At 39.4% G+C, this 21,021-nt stretch overlaps 1 long non-coding RNA gene across 1 annotated transcript in view; it reads left to right on the top strand.

The window, feature by feature from the left end:
- Positions 1 to 14,865, top strand: part of LOC120526822 — a 38,027-nt gene extending 23,162 nt beyond the window's left edge. Inside the window, exon 3 of the long non-coding RNA XR_005633176.1 lies at positions 14,781 to 14,865. This is a non-coding gene — a long non-coding RNA (uncharacterized LOC120526822). The remainder of the gene's footprint in view (positions 1 to 14,780) is intronic.
- Positions 14,866 to 21,021: the final 6,156 nt, after the last annotated feature.

Genomic DNA, 21,021 nt, shown 5'->3' with positions numbered 1-21,021 from the left:
TTTCGCCTTCAGCACCTGGTGATGTATTAGTGGTAGGTGATTCTATCGTTAGAAACCTTAATGTCGCATGCCCTAATGCAAAATCGTTTGTTTCTTGTTTTCCGGTGCTCGTGTCCAAGATGTAATGAAGCGTGCGCCAGCAGTCTACGAAAACACAAGGAGAGGGCAGTTGGATCAATCGTCTTGCATGCGGCGTAAACGATATAAGGCACCGACAATCAGAAATCCTGAAGGCTGACTTCGCAGCTTTGATTAAAGACACGAAGGAGAGGACCCCATCGGCAAAGATCTTCATTTCGGGTCCACTACCTCTCGTCAGACGATCCAACGAGTAGTACAGTCGTCTGCTAGGGTTGAACAACTGGCTACAGGGTTTCTGCAAGAAGAAGGATGTCGGTTTCATCAACAATTGGAATCTCTTTTTGGAAAGGCGCGTCTCTTCAAGCGTGATGGCCTGCATCCGAACAGTTTTGGCGCCCGGGTCCTCTCCGAAAACATATCGAAGGTAATTCGTTTTTCTTGACTATCTATCTCTGCTCTTAACCCCTTCCGAAATAATACTGCTGTGCCAGGACATGATGAATGTTTAATAGAGTCTTCCGTTAAAGTGCACACCATTAATACTGTAATAAGCAATCTCAATGCACGTAGAAAACCTAGGAAATACGGCATAAACTCCAATAATCTAATTAAAATCACTATTTTAGAGGGAACAATGTATTAAAACTATAAAACAGATCACAGATTAAACAAAAATACACAGAGCGCTAATAATAATAATTTAGTTCCTATTCCAAATAACAATAACACATAGTACTCATCTCTGCACCTCCGAAACATTAAATATGGCACTATTAAATGTTAGAGCTTTAACTAACAAAACGTTTTTATCAACGATCTTATTAGTGATAAAAAATAGATCTTATTGCACTAAATGAAACATGGCTGAATTCAGATGCGCGCAGTTTTAATCGAATCTGCCTCCGGATTACAGTTTTACTCATGCAAACCGCCAGGGAAAAGGGGCGGATTGGCTAACATTTACTCGAGCGATTAAAATGTAAAGATGTCAGTTTTGGTAAGTTCAAGTCCTTTGAGTATCTCGCCGTTGTTATTCATGGAGATTCTCAAGTTCTAGTACTATCCGTGTATAGACCTCCTAAATATAGCGCGTTTTTGAGGAATTCTCTGACTTAATGTCAATTTTAATTACTAACTATGACACACTCCTAATAGTTGGCGACTTTAATTTTCATATAGATAATCAGTGTGATCTAAAAGTAAAAGAATTTATGAACCTCCTGGATTCTTTTGATTTGAGACAACTCATAAATCAGCCTACACATAAAGCAGGTCATACATTAGACTTAGTGATTACTAAAGGACTGAAAGTTGATATAAAACAGATCATTGATATTGGTCTATCAGGCCATTTTCTTCTACTTTTTAATATAGAAATAATGATAAAAACACTCATGAGAAGCATATTGTTAAAAACGCTTCTTTGATTCGCAGCAGCTTTAAAACTTACAAACATTTTAAGCAATCAGTCCGTTTATAGTGCCAGCTATAATAGCGAGGACAATGTAAATAGTAAGGTGGAAAGATTTAATTCTAAAGTGAGAGCTGCTGTTGACATAGTTGCACCTGAAAAGACAGTGAAAAAATCTTCTAGCATTGGTATACCATGGAAGACCCAAAGAGTGTCTGATTTAAAGAGAACATGCCGTAGAGCTGAGCGTCAATGGAGGAAGACTAAACTTACTATCCACCACGAAATATTAAAAGTCAAAATAACAGAATACAATAACACTGTCCGTCTTGAGAGACGCTGCTATTTCTCAAGATTATAAATAACAATGCTAGTAATCCCAGAGTCTTATTTTCAACAATTGATCGCCTACTAAACCCAGGTAGCTCAAAGGAATGCCTCCTAAGTGCTTCCAGTGAAACCTGTGAGGCTGTCGCTGTATTTTCAATCAAAAATTAATGATATTAGAAATAACATAGTATATCTCCCCAACACTAAGGATCCCCTAAACCCCAACATCCTGTTATAAACAAATTAAACTCTTTCACTAGGATAGATTTACCTGATTTAAAAAAAATAATCTCAATTAAAACCCTCCACCTCGTCCTTGACCCGATACCAACAAGGTTTTTCAAAGAAGTATCAGGCGTGCTAATTGATAATGTTCTGACATAGTAAATTCGTCACTAGATACTGGGGTCTTCCCAGACTGTCTTAAGACTGCTGTAGTTAAACCCCTACTTAAGAAACATAATCTTGACCCCTCAGCTCTTGAAAATTTTAGACCCATCTCTAACCTGCCTTCTTAAGTAAAGTTCTGAGAAGGCAGTCATTATGCAGTTAAATGACCACCTAAATAAACATGCTATTCTTGATAAATTTCAGTCAGGTTTTAGAACAAATCACAGCACAGAAACTGCACTCGTTAAAGTAGTAAATGACTTGCGGGTAAATGCAGACAGAGGCCATTTATCTGTTCTCATCCTCTTAGATCTGAGTGCTGCATTTGACACCATTGATCACAACATTCTTAGAAATCGCCTTAGTCAATGGGTGGGCCTCTCTGGCAGTGTCTTAAATTGGTTTGAATCCTACCTGACAGGGAGAAAATATTTTGTTAGTTGTGGGAATTACAACTCGAAGACACATGATATCCAATATGGTGTTCCACAAGGCTCTATCCTGGGTCCGCTGTTATTCTCAATCTACATGCTTCCGTTAGGTCAGATTATCTCAGGGCACAACGTGAGCTACCACAGCTATGCTGATGACACACAGCTGTACTTATCAATAGCACCTGATGACCCTGATTCTATTGATTCACTAACACAATGTCTGACTAGTATCTCAGAATGGATGAATAGTAATTTTCTCAAGTTAAATAAAGAGAAACTGAAATTTTAGTGATCAGCAATAATGGATACAATGAGGCTATTAGAAATAAACTGGATACATTAGGATTAAAAGTCAAGACGGAGGTAAAAAGCTTAGGGGTGATTGTTGACTGTAATCTGAATTTTAAATCACATATTAATCAGATCATTAGGACAGCATTTTTTCACTTAAGAAACATAAGTAAAGTTAGACCTCTTATATCACTGAAAGATGCTGAGAAATTAGTTCACGCGTTTGTTTTCAGTCGACTAGATTACTGTAATGCACTCCTCTCAGGACTACCCAAAAAGATATAAATCGTTTGCAACTAGTGCAGAATGCAGCTGCTAGAATCCTAACTAGGAAAAGAAAATCAGAACACATCACACCAGTTTTGATGTCACTACACTGGTTACCTGTGTCATTCAGAATTGACTTTAAAATTCTGCTTATGGTTTATAAAGCCTTAAATAATCTCGCCCCATCTTATATATCGGAATGTCTGACACCTTATATTCCAAATCGTAACCTCAGATCCTCAAATGAGTGTCTCCTTAGAATTCCAAGAACAAAACTTAAAAGAAGTGGTGAGGCGGCCTTCTGCTGTTATGCACCTAAAATCTGGAATAGCCTGCCAATAGGAATTCGCCAGGCTGATACAGTAGAGCACTTTAAAACACTGCTGAAAACACATTACTTTAACATGGCCTTTTTATAACTTCATTTTAACTTAATCCTGATACTCTGTATGTTCAATTCATCATAATAACTATTCATGGTGGCTCTAAAATCGGTACTGACCCCTACTCTCTTTTCTGTTTCTTTTTCCGGTTTCTTTGTGGTGGTGGCCTGCGCCACCTCCACCTACTCAAAGCTTCATGATGCTCCAACAATGATGGACGGATTAAAAGGAAGAAGTCTACGTGACCATCATCATCATCAAGCCCTTCCGTGAGAATCCTAAATCCAAAGAGGACTGTTTCATTTATGTTAGGTAGAATGCCCAGAGGGACTGGGCGGTCTCATGGTCTGGAATCCCTACAGATTTTATTTTTCTCCAGCCGTCTGGAGTTTTTGTTTTTCTGTCCCCCCTGGCCATTGAACCTTACTCTTATTCGATGTTAATGTTGATTTATTTTGTTTTATAATTGTGTCTTTCATTTTTCTATTCTTTAATATGTAAAGCACTTTGAGCTACTGTTTGTATGAAAATGTGCTATATAAATAAATGTTGTTGTTGTTGTTGTTACATAGTATTGCCTAATCTTACTTTTGTTTCACATAAACCTTACTTTCTTCCTCTTGTAAATCACTTTGAGCTACACTATTTGTATGAAAATGTATTATATAAATAAATGTTGTTGTAATGAGCTAACACTGCAGTCTCTCTTTTCCATAGTGTTGGATTCAAATTCTGGTCAAGGCACTGCTTCTGTAGAACTTTGATTCCCTCAGTAAACCATTTTTTCTCAGTCTGTTTCCTCCTGTATCCATACGATGTGCTGATTTAGCATATTGTTAACTGTGAGTTTAGATTTTTGTGTGAGTACCTGTATGTGCTGAAATGGACTGCTGTCCCATCTTGAGTTGGTGAATGACTTTCATTCAGTACTACCAGAAAAAGAATCAAGTGATGGACTGACAAATGAAAAACAGCTACAATGATGAGAAAAATCAGTAGTTCAAAGGCAAATAACAATTAGAAGCTCAATGTAAGCTTGAATAACTTTAATTTAAGCTTTTGCTTCAGAGTTTTTCGCTTTGATTTAGCTCTATCTTGCTTATTTTCTTCATGTTCAAGCTACAGTACATATGTGAATTTTTGCTTTGGTTTGCAAAAACTGTGTTTCTGATCTCCTCCTTGCCAACTGTAATGTTCTATGAAAAGGCTAACCGGAAGAAGCACTGCAGAGAAAGTGACAATAGTGAGTTGAGAGAGAGAGAGAGGGAGTACCTTAGTAATCTTTTAAATAGATAGATAGATAGACAGATACATTATTAATCCCCAAGGGGAAATTCACATAGTCCAGCAGCATACTGATAAAAACAATATTAATTAAAGAGCAATAAAAAAGCAGTGCAACTTAAAAAAAAAATGCAAGGTGGAGAATACGACGTAGGTATAATAGTCTATAATCTTGTATAATGTTAACGTTTACCCCCCCGGGTGGAATTGAAGAGTCGCATAACATGGGGGAGGAGGAACGATCTCCTCAGTCTGTCAGTGGAGATGGACAGTGACAGCAGTCTGCCGCTGAAGCCTCTCCTCTATCTGGAGATGATCCTGTTCAGTGGATGCAGTGGATTTTCCATTATTGACAGAAGCATGCTCAGTGCCCGTCGCTCTGCCACGGATGTCAAACTGTCCAGCTCCCGTGCCTACAATAGAGCTTGCCTTCCTCACCAGTTTGTCCAGGCATGAGGCATCCCTCTTCTTTATGCTCCCCAGCACACCACTGCATAGAGTAGGGCGCTCGCCACAACCGTCTGATAGAACATCGCCAGCATCTTATTGCAGATGTTGAAGGACGCCCGCCTTCTAAGGAAGTATAGTCGACTCTGTCCTCTCTTGCACAGAGCATCAGAGTTGGCAGTCCAGTCCAATTTTTCATCCACCTGCACTCCCAGGTATTTATAGGTCTGCACTCTGCACACAGTCACCTCTGATGATCACGGGGCCCATGAGGAGCCTGGGCCTCCTAAAATCCACCACAAGCTCCTTGGTTTTGCTGGTGTTCAGTTGTAGGTGGTTTGAGTCGCACCATTTAACAAAGTCCTTGATTAGGTTCCTATACTCCTCCACCTCCTGCCCACTCCTGATGCAGCCCACGATAGCAATGTCATCAGTGAACTTTTGCACGTGGCAGGACTCCGAGTTACATTGGAAGTCTGATGTATATAGGCTGGACAGGACCGGAGAAAGCATAGTCCCCTGCGGCGCTCCTGTGCTGCTGACCATAATGTCAGACCTTCAGTTCCTGAGACGCACATACTGAAGTCTGTCTGTAAGATAGTTCACGATCCATGCCACCAGGTATGAATCTACTCCCATCTCTGTCAGCTTGTCCCTAAAGAGCAGAGGTTGGATGATGCTGAAGGCATTAGAGGAGTCCAGAAACATACAGTGGAACCTCGGTTCACGACCATAATTCGTTCCAGAACTTTGGTCGTAAACCGAGTTGGTCGTGAACCGAAGCAGTTTCCCCCATAGGATTGTATGTAAAAACAATTAATCCATTCCAGACCGTACAAACTGTATGTAAATATGTAAAAATATGTACAGATTAAGCACAAATATAGTTAATTACACCATAGAATCCACAGTGTAATAGTAAACTAATGTAAAAACATTGAATAACACTGACACAAAACACCCAGGCTCCCTGATCAGCTACAGGAGCTGGCTCGCTCACGCGCTCTCTCTCTGTGTAGCGCGAGCGCACAAACACACACACACCTATCCGTCCCCCCAATCCCTTCCCTGTCAGCTGCCCGGCTCTCTAATCTCTCTGTAGCACGTGCGCAGCATTTTTTTTAAAATGACTTTTAAGCACAGCAGAAAAAAATCCGAAGCGCTTGCAAAAACCAACTCACAAGCAAACAAGAAAGCGAGATTGCAGGAGATCACGCTATTAAACCTAAAGCCTGATCGCTGTAAACAATGTTTTTAAAATGACTTTTAAGCACAGCAGAAATAAACATCGCACAAATACGAACTTCATTTAAAAACCAACTCGCAAGCAACCAAAAAAGTAACATTGCAACAAATCACACGATGAAGTCCTCCATGTAAACAATTTTTAATGAGTTTTAAGCACAAGGAAAAAAGCAAACATTTGAAAAGAGAAATGTAACATCGCACCTAATCGCTATGAAAAACTCCATCTGTAAACCTTTCATGAGTTTTAAGCACAAGGAAAAAAGCGAACATTTGAAAAAAGAGAAAAATAACATTGCAACAAATCGCATTATGAACTAAAAATTACTTTTGAAAAATCCATAATACAAAAACCACCAAGAAAACTAACCTTGCATGAAACGAGTTCTGGCATGAAGTGTTTTCCTTCAGGTGTTTTCTCTCTTGTGATTTCTTGGGTTTCTGGTGCTTTTAGCTGTTTAACTGGTGGGAGTGAAAGCCTCATGCAGCCATTCCAAAAGAACGTTCTTGTGACCCTCCACATTACTGGCAGTCTGGCTTTGTTTACATTATGCTGCTTGAAAGCACGAGGGTTCTCCGATTGGTAAATGAGTAAACTGGTAAACATTTTTTCCACCTTTTGTAATTTCTTTCTTTACTTCGATTTCAATTTTCTTCAAAACTTTCTTCTGACAACTCTCCACTTGCTTAGAAGCCATAGTTAACTGCAAAAGCACACGAAATACTGTAGAGCACAAAGAGAGTGCACGTCTTATTGAAAACAATGAACAAGGAGCGGCTTTGCTTAAATGAAAAGCATGGCAGCTCTCTTTCTCTCTCAGGCTGCCTGTGGGGGAGGGATGTTTTAAGCTTGCACTACAGCCTACAGATAGGCAGGCAAACACGTGCAGCAATCTCCCCTCCCCTTCCCAGCAGGCAAGTGCTCGCTCGCCCTTTCTCTCTCTCTCTCTCTCTCTCAACTGAGGGCGCAAGGGAAACTGGCTTGTTCAGCAAACACGTGAAGCAATCTCCTCCTCCACCTCCCTAGCAGGCACGTGCTCGCTCGCCCTTTCTCTCTCTCTCTCTCTTTCAGCTCAGCTTGCAGGCAGGCAAGGGAACCTGGCTTGTTCGTATACCGAGTGTGTGGTTGTGAACCGAGGCAAAAGTTTGGCAATCTTTTTGGTCGTGAACCGAGTTGTACGTGAACCGGGACGTTCGTGAACCGAGGTTCCACTGTACTTCTTACTGCACCACTGCTTCTGTTCAAGTGGGAGAGGTATCAGTGTAGCATGCAGATGATGGCATCCTCCGCTCCCACCTTCTCCTGGTATGCGAACTGCAGAGGGTCGAGGGCGTGGCTGACCTGTGGCCTCAGGTAGTGAAGCAGCAACCGCTCCATGGTCTTCATCACATATGACTTCAGGGCGACAGGCCTGAGGTCATTCAGCTCACCAGGGGCCTCATGTATAAACGGTGCGTACGCAAAGAAATGTTGTGTAAGAAAGTTTCCAAAGTTCAAATCGCGATGTATAAAACCTAAACTTGGCATAAAGCCACGCACATTTCCACGGTACCTCATACCCTGTCGTACGCAAGTTCTCCGTTTCGATTTTGCAGACTGGCGGCACCCAGTGTCAAAGCAGTGCTACTGTTCCTGTGTGGTTACCCTTTCTTTCTTAGACGCACATTCCTGACACGGCATTATAAATACACTGAAACTAACTGCATATTGTTTATTAGTGTAATGCATCTGATTGTAATTAACCTGTAACAATATAATGGTCCAGGGAATAGCCATAGTATTCCAAATACCATAACTGCTTTAGCATTGTTACTCTCACTGCACCTTCTTTTTCTGCTTTCAGCTGCTTCTGTTAGGGGTTGCCACTGCAGATCATCTTTTTCCATATTGCTCTCACTGCATCACTCGGAGTATTTATATCACTGTATCTGAGTGGTGAATCACAGCAGCAGCTGATCGGAAAGAGAATTGTCAGGATACAGCATTAAGCACACGCTGCCTCAGCCACGGTAAAACGCTTCAGAGTCTTTTCTGTACAGACTTTGCGGTTCAGAAACAGTTTCATCCCAAGAACTTTAAACACAGTCGATCAGTCCATCAAATGCTCCTTGTAGAACTGTTTGTACTTATAAGTACAATTACCTCACTGTAAACTTCCACTTCAGTTATAATATTGCACAACCTGCTCCACTTTATAAAGCACGTATTTACATATGATGACAATATTTTTAAGATGAAATGCAGCAAAATATACTGCTCAAAAAAATTAAAGGAACACTTTTTAATCAGAGTATAGCAACAAGTCAATGAAAGTTCTGGGATATTGATTTGGTCAGTTAAGTAGCACAGGGGGTTGTTAATCAGTTTCAGCTGCTTTGCTGTTAATGAAATTAACAACAGGTGCACTAGAGGGGCAACAATGAGATGACCCCCAAAACAGGAATGGTTTAACAGGTAGAAGCCACTGACATTTTTCCCTCCTCATCTTTTCTGACTGTTTTTTTCACTAGTTTTGCATTTCGCTATGGTCAGTGTAACTACTGGTAGCATGAGGTGAAGCCTGGACCCTACAGAGGTTGCACAGGAAATCCAACTTCTCCAGGATGGCACATCAATGTGTGTCATTGCCAGAAGGTTTGCAGTGTCTCCCAGCACTGTCTCAAGGGCATGGAGGAGATTCCAGGAGACAGGCAGTTAGTCTAGGAGAGCTGGACAGGACCATAGAAGGTCCTTAACCCATCAGCAGGACTGGTATCTGCTCCTTTCGGCAAGGACAAACAGGATGAGCATTTCCAGAGCTCTACAAAATGACCTCCAGCAGGCCACTGGTGTGAATGTCTCTGACCAAACAATCAGAAACAGACTTCTTGAGGGTGGTCTGAGGGCCCAACGTCCTCTAGTGGGCCCTGTGCTCACAACCCAGCACAGTGGAGCTTGATCGGCATTTAACATAGAATACCAGAATTGTCAGGTCCACCAATGGCACCCTGTGTTTTTCACAGATGAGAGCAGGTTCACCCTGAGCACATGTGACAGGCGTTGAAGGGTCTGCAGAAGCCATGGAGAATGTTATGCTGTCTGTAACATCATTCGGCATGACCAATTTGGTGGTGGGTCAGTGATCGTCTGGGGAGGCATATCCATGGAGGGACGCACAGACTTCTACAAGCTAGACAAAGACACCTTGACTGCCATTAGGTATCAGGATGAAATCCTTGGACCCATTGTCAGACCCTACGCTGGTGCAGTAGGTCCTGGTTTCCTCCTAATGCACGACAATGCCCGGCCTCATGTGGCAAGAGTATGCAGGCAGTACCTGGAGGATGAAGGAATTGAAACAATTGAATGGCCTTCACGATCCCCTGACTTAAATCCAATATAACATCTGTGGGACATTATGTTTCGGTCCATTAGGCGCCGCCAGGTTGCTCCTCAGACTGTACAACAGCTCAGGGATGCCCTCATACAGATCTGGGAGGAAATGCCACAAGACACCATCCGTCGTCTCATTAGGAGCATGCCCCGACGTTGTCAAGCATGCATACAAGCTCTTGGGGGCCACACAAGATACTGAAAAGCATTTTGAGTAGCAGAAATTAAGTTTTTGAAAAAATGGACTAGCCTGCCACATCTTCATTTCACTCTGATTTTAGGGTGTCTACACAATTGAGCCCTCTGTAGGCAGAAAACTTTTATTTCCATTAAAATACTTGGCATCCTTTGGTTCCTAAGACATTGCCCTGTCGTTATTTGTATAGATATCCAACTTCATATTGAGATCTGATGTATCTAATGTGTTTCTTTAAAGTGTTCCTTTAATTTTTGTGAGCAGTGTATGTTGATTATATTATACAGATAAAACTAACTTCATTTAAATAATCTGTACTGTTCATAATTAAACATGTGAGGACACAGTGCCGCAGCACTAGCTAGTTCACAGATTGATCCTGATTGATTGCTGTATGCTGGAAGGATAGATGGATAGAATAATTAAACACGTACTACGAAGATATTTCAATGTTCCTTAAAAGTTTTGAAGAATCATCGTTGTAAGCTTACAGATGGCTTAACGTCTATTACAGGGCTGATTGTGTGGCGATTGGGTATTTGGACAAAGAAAAGCAAGGACAGGAATTGGGGGTTAGTACGTTTAAAAGAGACAGTACCACCACCGTGTTCCCATGTTTAATAACATGCTTTCATTCCTATCATCATGAAAAAGATATCACGTATACATCTCAGTATTTTAATTATTCAGACAGCTGTAATATCACAATTTTAATGGATTCTGTGTCCTGTCAGAGGAAGAGAAAGCCGGTTTAAGAACCACGTAGTGATTCATACACAGAGCACAAAGAAGATCAAATACAAAACAAGGCATTTAACGTGTTACTTTAGTTACGATGGGATTTGAGAAACTAGTAAATTAATTGATTTTAAGATGAAGTTTATGATGTTATACTTTAATGACAGAATAAACTACGTGATTAAAGTGGAAATTTCGAGATTAAAGTTGATATTTCCTGCTTTTTTTCCCCACTGTGTGCCTATTTTTTTTTCTCTGTACCCTAATAAGCTTTCATACGACACTTAGACTTTGGGCTACGACTCGCCTTTTCACTGCGACTTGGATATGTGACAACTTCTTTTTTATTTCGGGTACTGTGTGACTTTGTGGACTTGAGCTTTCGAGTTTCTCTGACACTCTGTCACTCGATCAACTTCCTTCTATTGATTATACCACTGTTTAAACCAACAAATAGTAAGTTTTTCCTTGCCTCCACTTGGTATTAGCTGAAATTCTTATATTTTCCCCTGTGCTTTTCCCATTGTCTTTTCACAAAAGGCTGTGCTTAAGGGCTATTTATATTGATTTGTATATTCATAGAGGCGTAATTCTGGGAGGAGTTTGGGTGCACAAGCGTTATTTTTCAGGCTGACCGGGATTTATGTAGCGGAAGAACGTGGAAGTTGGAGTAGGCACAGATTCCTGCATCTAGATTTTTTTGTGCGTAAACACATTTCGGCTTTTGTGCTTCTGCCATGTTATAGTGTGAATTCTACGCACGGCATTATGCATAAGGCCCCAGGCCGTGATACCTTTGGGACTGGGTTGATGCAAGATGTTTTCCAAAGCCTCAGGACTCTCCCCTGTTCCAGGCTCAGGTTGAAGATGCGCTGTAGAGGACTCCCCAGCTCCAACGCACAGGCCTTCAACAGTCGTGGTGATACTCCATCTGGACCTACTGCTTTTCTGGCACGAAGTCTCCTGAGCTCTCTGCTTACCTGAGCTGCTGTAATTGTGGGTGGGGGGAAACTTTCTCCTATGCTGGTATCAGCAGAAGGATGGGTGGACGATGCAGTACTCTAATGTGAGAGTGGGTTAGGGTGGTTAAACCAGTTAAAGAAGTTGTTCATCAGGTTTGTTCTCTCCACGTCTCTCTCGATGGTAGCACTGCGCTTCGAGCTGCAGCCAGTGATGATCTTCATCCCATCCCACACTTCCTTCATGCTGATATTCTGCAACTTCTGCTCCAGCTTTCTCCTGTACTGCTCTTTCGCCTCCCTGAGCTGGACTCGGAGTTCCTTCTGCACGCACTTGAGCTCACGCTGATCACCACCTTTAAAAGCCCTTTTCTTCTGGTTCAAAAGGCCCTTAATGTCACTTGTAATCCATGGCTTGTTGTTAGCATAGTGGCGTACTGTTCTTACTGGAACTACAATGTCCATACAGAAGTTGATGTGGTCAGTAGTGCAGTCAACAGCCTCCTCAATGTTCTCACTATGTGACCCCTGCAGGATATCCCAGTCCGTAGTTCCAAAGCAGTCTCTCAGAGTCTGCTCAGCCTCAGGGGACCATTTCCTGAATGAGCATGTGGTTGTAGGTAGCTCCCTCACTCTTGGTTTGTAGTGAGGCTGAAGCAGAACCAAGTTATGATATGCTTTCCCAAGCACAGGCAGCGGGATGGCACTGTATGTGTCTTTAACGTTTGCATACATTAGGTCAATAGTTCTATTTCCCCGGGTGTTACAATCCACATGCTGGGAGAAGGCAGGTAATGTTTTGTCCAGCGTCACATGATTAAAATCTCCAGAGATTAGCACAAGCTAAGTTTATTTATTTTTAGTAGTGTACCTTAGGAAACACCTGAACTAGATTAATGCAAACTACCTAAACAGATTAGATTACATTTGTAATTTATATACAGTAAGATATTTTTCAACACGGTGCCCCAGTGGCTCTTATCGAGGGACCTAGCTTTATTTCCTAGCCCAGTAACAGTCACGTTTGAGCTTTCACATTAGACTCACGTTCATATGGATTGAACTCCACTTCCACAATTTAAAGATATAGATGTTAGTTTGATTATCCATCCATCCATTTTCCAACCCGCTGAATCCAAACACAGGGTCACGGGGGTCTGCTGGAGCCAATCCCAGCCAGGAACCAATCCAGGGCAGGGTGCCAACCCAACACAGGACACACACAAACACACACTAGGGCCAATTTAGAATCGCCAATCCACCTAACCAGCATGTCTTTGGACTGTGGGAGGAAACCCACGCAGACACGGGGAGAACATGCAAACTCCACGCAGGGAGGACCCAGGAAGCGAACCCGGGTCTCCTAACTGCGAGGCAGCAGTGCTACCACTACGCCACCGTGCCACCCGTTAGTTTGATTATTGACTCCAAATTAGCCTGAAAGTGTGGGTGAAATTCCCTGTCATGTAGATTATAAAAATGATTGATAAGTCATAGCATTATAACTGTGGTCAGCTCATTTGTAGTACAAAATGGCTCCTCCACCACATGGATACATGTCCCTCACAATAACACTGGTAAATCACATGGCCTCAGATTAATATTTTGACATTCATTAATCATAATGCAACAATTACACCTAATGTAGTGGTGAATTTGCTGAACCATATTATTAAATGAAACATTTTCAGGCAATGAAGCAGTTATACATAAACAAATGTAATTAAATATAGTAATACAACATGTCAATATATAAGTGCAATAAACTCTTAAAAGAATTTTATGAATATTAACCTTGAAGCAATAGTTATCATACAATGAACCATTCCAATGAACACATCCAGACACTGGAGATGGCAGTGTTTTCCTGGAGAAGAAGAGTAAGTAAAGTCTCACTTCAAGCTATTGTTGTACCATGGATTCAGGGAGGATAACAAACCTCTGGAGCAGATATTATATACTGTATTGATGTAGTTGTTGTGTCTACTGCACAATTTACCCTTTCCTCTCATAATATTCTTTATCTGGGCCACCTACTATGTGTGCCTACTTTTAAGCATCAGCAACAACTTTCTTCCACATTCATTATCCCTACAACCAGCCACACAAAGACAAACATTTTGACTCCTATGAAAGTCACCCACTTGTTTGTACATAACAATGGCATTGTTGAGACATCCTTCATGTTCTATACTAGCAGTATATGTGTCCTAAGGGAGCCATTATACAAACCTTTCTGGTTAGAACTGTTTTAAGTTCAGTCTCCAATGGCAGATGTGGAAGCACAGTAATAGCAAAACAATTTACTTGTCTGAAATTTCTGATTTACCTTGTTGGTTTAAACACAGATTATACAAGTTTTTCTTGGCCCACCTTTTTTAACTTTTAATTTTATGTATGTATGAAGGTACTGTGTGCTTAAGAGTGTTAGTCAAATAGTGTATTGTAAAATAAAAAAATAGTAGATATCCGCTTTTCATGCAAAGTAAAACAAAAGGACTAATTTATGTTATGTGGAATTGAGCATTTAAAAGCACTTTTGTCCAGCTGTCTTATTTTTTACTTGTTTATTTTATCATGCAAATTCACTTTCCTTGAGAAAACAATAAACAGCTCAATCATGCTATTCTTTTTTTTAGTACTGGACAGTAGCAAGGGTAACATTTTGTCAGACTGCCATTCTCTTCATTGCTGCAGTAAACATAATGGGATATCTGGAGCTTGCTGGATGAATTTACTTTTAAAATATATGCCACAACAGATCACACATTACTTAAATGCTTAATCCAAACATTGTTTTATTTATACTATATTTATTTTGTTATTGCATTTAGCCACTAATTTATAGAAATTATAAAGTTACCACTTCATGAAGAGTCATCTGTACTTTATATTGATAATATAATTGATGCATTTGGAATAAATATTCTATTCTATTCTTTATCTTCCAGGATAAACATAAAATGTAAAAGAATTACTTAATTGGCTTTGTAAAACTGTCAGCCATGTCTGACCTTACGTAACAGCATTTGAACACTGAAGGTGAGTCTACAAGAGCACCTTTTTGCTTTTACTGTCATTTTATCCTAAATTTACTTCTTATATTTCTGAAGCATTTTTTGCTACATTTACTATCATTAATATACAATATACAATACAACCTTAAAATGATTGGCCTCCATTACATTACTTTTAGAGTTTATTGTATTTTTTAGCTTTGTATTTATAATCATTATCTCAACAGACACATTTTCTCTTATAACATCTTTTCTCACTTTAGATATTTCTTTTGAACAGCAAAAAGTGTGTGTCCATTTTTTAAATAAGTAACAGTTTGTATAAAAAGAATACGTACTGCTACAGATGATTGTTTATACAATGCTGTAAATATCAGAATGTGAAAAATTTACTGCAAGGAGAAACTTCACTTAAAATATTTGATATTTATGCAAGTCACATTAATTAACAAACTAATCAACAAATAGAAAACTGTTTAAGCCCTAATTAGGATACAACTGTTTGTAAATATAGTGTTAAGATCCTCATAAGCTGCAAGGTCACAGTCATTCTCTCAAAATAGGAACCATAGCACTGTTAGTGTGTTGTAATGTGTTAGGCACACTCTAGATGGCACACTATGTATACTCTCTTTAAATCATGCATCTACTGAAGTTTGCATCTATAATTTATAATTTAAAAAACATCTAATTTTGAGTAGGCTCTGTCTTTGGCAAATGTAACAGTAGTGGCAGAGATACGACGACAGAACACATAAATAAAAGGTATCAATCAGGATCCCTGACCAAAACACTGTGTATTAAATCATTTGTCAAGGTGACAAAGCACATGATAATCTGTGGCTAATAATCTCAATTTACTTCAAGCCTGCAAGTACTTGTGCTGCAGTGCAGCAGTAAAACAGAAGCCAAATGGAAGTTTACCTGGAAAGTTTTAAATATAGATGATGCTCATAAATGTGTGATATAAAAATGGAGTATGGTACAAAAACAGTACAGTATCTGCTACAGCACTGCTTATTGGCTTTTTCTGTTTACATAAATGTTGATGTATAAAGAATACAACTGTTTTATATATCTAAATCCTAATTACTAGTTCCTACATTATATTTGAATGTGTATAATGAAAAGCGTAATTTATTAATGTTTATTCTCATCTTCAAGCCTGATATTGGCATTCAGTTTTCTCCTTGGCCTGAACTAGATTTGTTGCTGCAAGGTGTTTTGTAAAAAAGTACACATATTTATTTAGGTGAATATCTTTTGAGAACGCATCTTTTTGTGCTGTTTTCCTTATATCAGTCAAGTCTTTGAAGTAGCTGAACTCTGATAACAAATGAAAGGCCTTGGGATGGACAATAAGGACATTTGTTACCTAAGCAATTCCTAACTCAACAGCCCAGGATACTGAAGAAAATATTGAACATTTTCTCTTTAACCTTCAGTATGTGCTGTCAGGATATTTAAGACTTAAAACATTTTTCAATCTTACAATTTCAGCATCAAAAGTGCAGTAAAGAAGTGGAGCTGATCCTAGCAGCATAAATGGCCAAGAAGAAGCCAATCTTGTCCAACTAAGATATCATCACACAAAAAATAACTGGAGGCTTAGTTTTCTGATAAAATACATAGTTGCGATGCAGCATTGCATTTACCTTGAGAATGCCTTTGAGCATTTTTAGAAAGGTATCTCCTAGATATTAGATTCAATGTTTCCTATTCCATATACCTACATTTCCAAATTAGCAACGTGTTTTTAGTAGTTAAAGTGTTCATTTTCCCTTAAAGTCTAAGCATGTGGTTTATCCCTGTCAACATCATGGTACGATTTCAAAGGGGGCCATGTGCTCCTTAAAGATGAATATGTGATGTTTTACAGAATAAACGGAGACTGTCAAAGGAAGAAATGTAGTATTATAGCACATTTCAATCCAAAGAAGAACTGCTTCTATTGTCTACCCTGAGAAGGATTTTTGAAGCAGCCATGTGGCTTCCTCTCTTAAAACTCAGACTGCTTGATGCATGGTGTGCTGTAACCCATTGACAAATGTACTTTAGGATCAATTGTTTGATCCTCTGTGCTCTGGTTTAATCTCACAGGCCAAAGACATGCAGGTGAGGTGAACTTGCAATGCCAAATGCAAACATGCATTGTCACTCGGTTCAGGAGTTTTTAACTAGCACCGTATGGTTGCTAAGATAGGCTCTAGCTGCCCTGCAACCCTGCTCTGGATATGCTGGTTTGGAAAATGGATGGATGATCCTCCCAGTGATGAACAAATGACACAACTGATCTACAGTGACAGTATTCAGATTTATCTCAGTGGTATTCCATTTCAGTGGCATATTTTAGAAATGTCTACTCCCTATTATGGGAAAATAAACTGAGAGTTTACTTGATAGAGAAAGATAAGTAGCTTAAGTAAAATAAATGACATAAGATGGTGAAATTTTTGACACAAATAAGTTGACAAACTATATTTGATTTAAAAAAAAATACAGTCATTATGTCCCAAATGGTGGCAGTCCTTCATTATTTTATGTTTTACCCTAAGACAGACTTTTTTACTGTACTTTATTTTAGTTAGGTGTTGCCGTTTACTAGAACATACAGGTCTTTATTAGCTAGGGACTGATTAAATAGTCAGCAGATTAACCATAAAAATAATAGCAGAAAACTAACATATCAATAATGCTTCTAAAAGGTTAACTTGATCTACTGAATCCAACTCGTAGTGATAAAGGACTGGAGTTATTTCTCATAGAAAGTTTGTTTCTGCAAGTGCACAATATAATGTAGGAACTGATGAAAGCATGTAAACTTTTTTAATTTCAGGATGAACAAGCAGCTGCAGTACATTTGCATTTCTAAAAGAAATGTTGATGCTTTCCATCTTTTTCAATAATATGTTTGATAGGCATCACTCTAAATGAAACACCTTACTGAATAGTATGTCAGTTTTTTTACTATGGTCCCCCTCTTCCAACCCCTGTCTCTCGCATATGTGTGCCACTATGTGTAGCTGCAAAATGCCTGCCTTACCTGTTACTGCTACATATGTGATGGGTTAAATGAGGTCATGGCTTTGCTTCCAATGGGATCAATCACCCCTTGGCAACGCACTTAGAAAATAACTGTCTAGCTGAAATTCATAACCAAGTTTTATAGGTCATCAAATGAATCACCTAACCTGCAGCCATATTTTTTACCTCATTTTCACTATAATTATTTTAACCAAGATTTTAGGTTACTTTAGGCTTACATTTCCCATCCACCACTCAATTTAACTAAAAGCTGACTGTATAATAATGTAAACCTTACTGCTCTGACATTATATATACCCTGGAAATTGCAAAGTTTTGTCCATATTTTAACAATTAGATAAGTGGATGGTGGCATGGTGGTGCAGTGGTAGCGCTGCTGCCTCGCAGTTAGGAGACCGGGTTAAGCTTCCGGGTCCTCCCTGTGGAGTTTGCATGTTCTCCCGTGTCTGCGTGGGTTTCCTCCGGGCACTCCGGTTTCCTCCCACAATCCAAAGACATGCAGGTTAGGTGGATTGGCGGTTCTAAATTGGCCCTAGTGTGTGCTGTGGGTGTGTTTGTGTGTGTCCTGCGGTGGGTTGGCACCCTGCCCAGGATTGGTTCCTGCCTTGTGCCCTGTGTTGGCTGGGATTGGCTCCAGCAGACCCCCCGTGACCCTGCATTCAGATTCAGCAGGTTAGAAAATGGATGGATAAGTGGATAGGACTTGATGGGCTTTGTTTGGCTGAATGGCCTGTTCTCATTTACATCTTGTTAATTTTTTAAAAGAGATCACTTCATGTTAATTGGGGAATATAAACAATTCAACCCAATTTTAGAGTTGATTCAGATTACTTTTTAATAACAGTGGCACTCTTTCTGACTAGTTTGTATTAGGCTTTATCAGTTCTCTTTCTTCTCTTGGTATCCTGGCATTACTGTCATTTTGATCAATTATCTCCCTTCACCTAGAAATGTGGCAGCAGAACACAATTATTATGTTTCTCTTTTCTTTATTGGCAGCTGGCATTAGTTTAACATATTCATAACTAGCCATTTATTTTTTTAGCATTGTGATTATTTGGCATCTTTAAGCACCTAAATCCATCCATCCATTACTGAATCTATCTAAGGATTACAGGAGCTAAATCCATCATTACAAAATTTTGGACATGGACCAGCATTCCTCAAGGCACCTATCTACCACTGAACAATCTCTCACACTTTTTACTAGTTAATCAAACCTGAAGAAAAACCCACATAGAAATTGTGAGGACCTGAAAACATAATATAGAAAGAGTAGAGACCTGGATCGTGGAGCTATAAGGCAGTTGCGCTAACCATTGCGCCTCCAAGCCTATCACTTCCTATAAACCACTTTATTAAAAATTAAAAACTCTAAAGGTACTTATGATTTCTAGGTGCATATATACCTGCATGGAGTTTTCTTTATTTTCCTGTCATTTAGCATTTCATTTTAGCTACATATGTAAATGTATATGGTACACTGGGCATGCAAATAAACATTCTCTTTTTAAAAACAAAATAAAATACAGTATTATTGGTACAATATATGTCTTCATTGTTTTAGTAATTTTTCAGAACTCTAGTCCATCTATTATCCAAGCTAACTACAGGGTCACGGGGTTCTGCTGGAGCCAATCCCAGCCAACACAGGGCGCAAGGCAGGAAACAAACCCTGGGCAGGGCACCAGCCCACCGCAGGGTGCGCTCACACACACACACACACCCACCAAGCACACACTAGGGACAATTTAGAATCGCCAATGCACCTAACCTGCATGTCTTTGGACTGTGGGAGGAAACCGGAGTACACAGAGGAAACCCATGCAGACACGAGGAGAACATGCAAACTCCATACAGGGAGGACCCGGGAAGCGAACCCGGGTCTCCCTAACTCTGTGAAGCACTATCCACTGCGCCACCCAAAATTAAGAACTTTCCTAGGATAAATCTGAACCCTTTCCAAGTTTCACTGAGTATTATTCATAAATGTATCTGTAGTAAGAAGGGTATCACCAGATTAGACAAATTTCAAATTATGGTTCAAGAAGACCCATTATGTAAATTGGCATATAGTGTATATTATGGATTTTATTACCAAGCAAAAATAAATACATTTGAAGTGTTGAAATAAATACACTGAACCTCAGACTTCTGCACTTCTAACAAACTAGACTAGAATCAAGCAGTATGAATATGTATGGAGTTAAAAGAACATCTTTAGACTTTGCTTTATATACTAGATTTACACAGACATACTGTATACATTATATGAACATACCACTTAATTTCTAAGTTTGTCTTTTTTATTCAAACATTTACATTACAGAAAATTAAGGTACAATATATAAACTAAATACTGTATACCATAATTTTGTTATAGTTCATGCGTAGTGCTATCATTAAAGAATGTTGTAAAGGAATGGGATTAATGTACAGTAATTGTAGCTACTGTTTTTTACTGCTTTCTTTTATTTCTGTTACCATGGTAACAGTGCTGTTTCTGTCGTTGGGTATCTTCTGTTAAGTTTTTAAGTTGCAGTGAGTGGCATGTTTTCTGTATTCACAGTAAGATGTACAGAGCATCCTTCTTTTGTAGCTGAGTTTTATGTCAAATGGCTTTTAAATAATTTTGACAAAAGTAAAACTGGCTTTTCATATAGAAATGTGCTTTCTTATTTTAATATTTTTGCCTCATTAGGGGTTTACTCTTTTTACTAGATGCAAACTAATGAGACTAAAACTTGATTACAGATTTTCTAATTTGAATTGTACATCAAACTCTACAGCCATGCCACCATGCCTCCCACCACCCATATTTAATACATGATTTAATGCATTTCATCATGAAAAAGATATCAAGTATTTATCTTACTGTTCTAAATGTTCATAGAGCAGGAATTTCATGAAGTCAATGTGCGGCAATTGCTGCCTGCACCTCCTCTTAGTGCAAGAGGAAATCAGTTTAAGAAGCACGTAATGATTAACATGGCTCGGGGAAGAGTTAACACTGTTAACAAGCATTTAATGTGCTACATAATTTATGACGGGGTTTGAGAAAATGTAGTAAATAAAACATTCATTTTAAGATGAAGTTTAGTTTGTGACATTATACTGACAAAATAAACTA

This window comes from Polypterus senegalus, chromosome 3 (genome assembly GCF_016835505.1).
Source record: "Polypterus senegalus isolate Bchr_013 chromosome 3, ASM1683550v1, whole genome shotgun sequence".
NCBI lineage: Eukaryota > Metazoa > Chordata > Cladistia > Polypteriformes > Polypteridae > Polypterus > Polypterus senegalus.
This window is presented reverse-complemented; position numbering and strand designations above follow the sequence as displayed.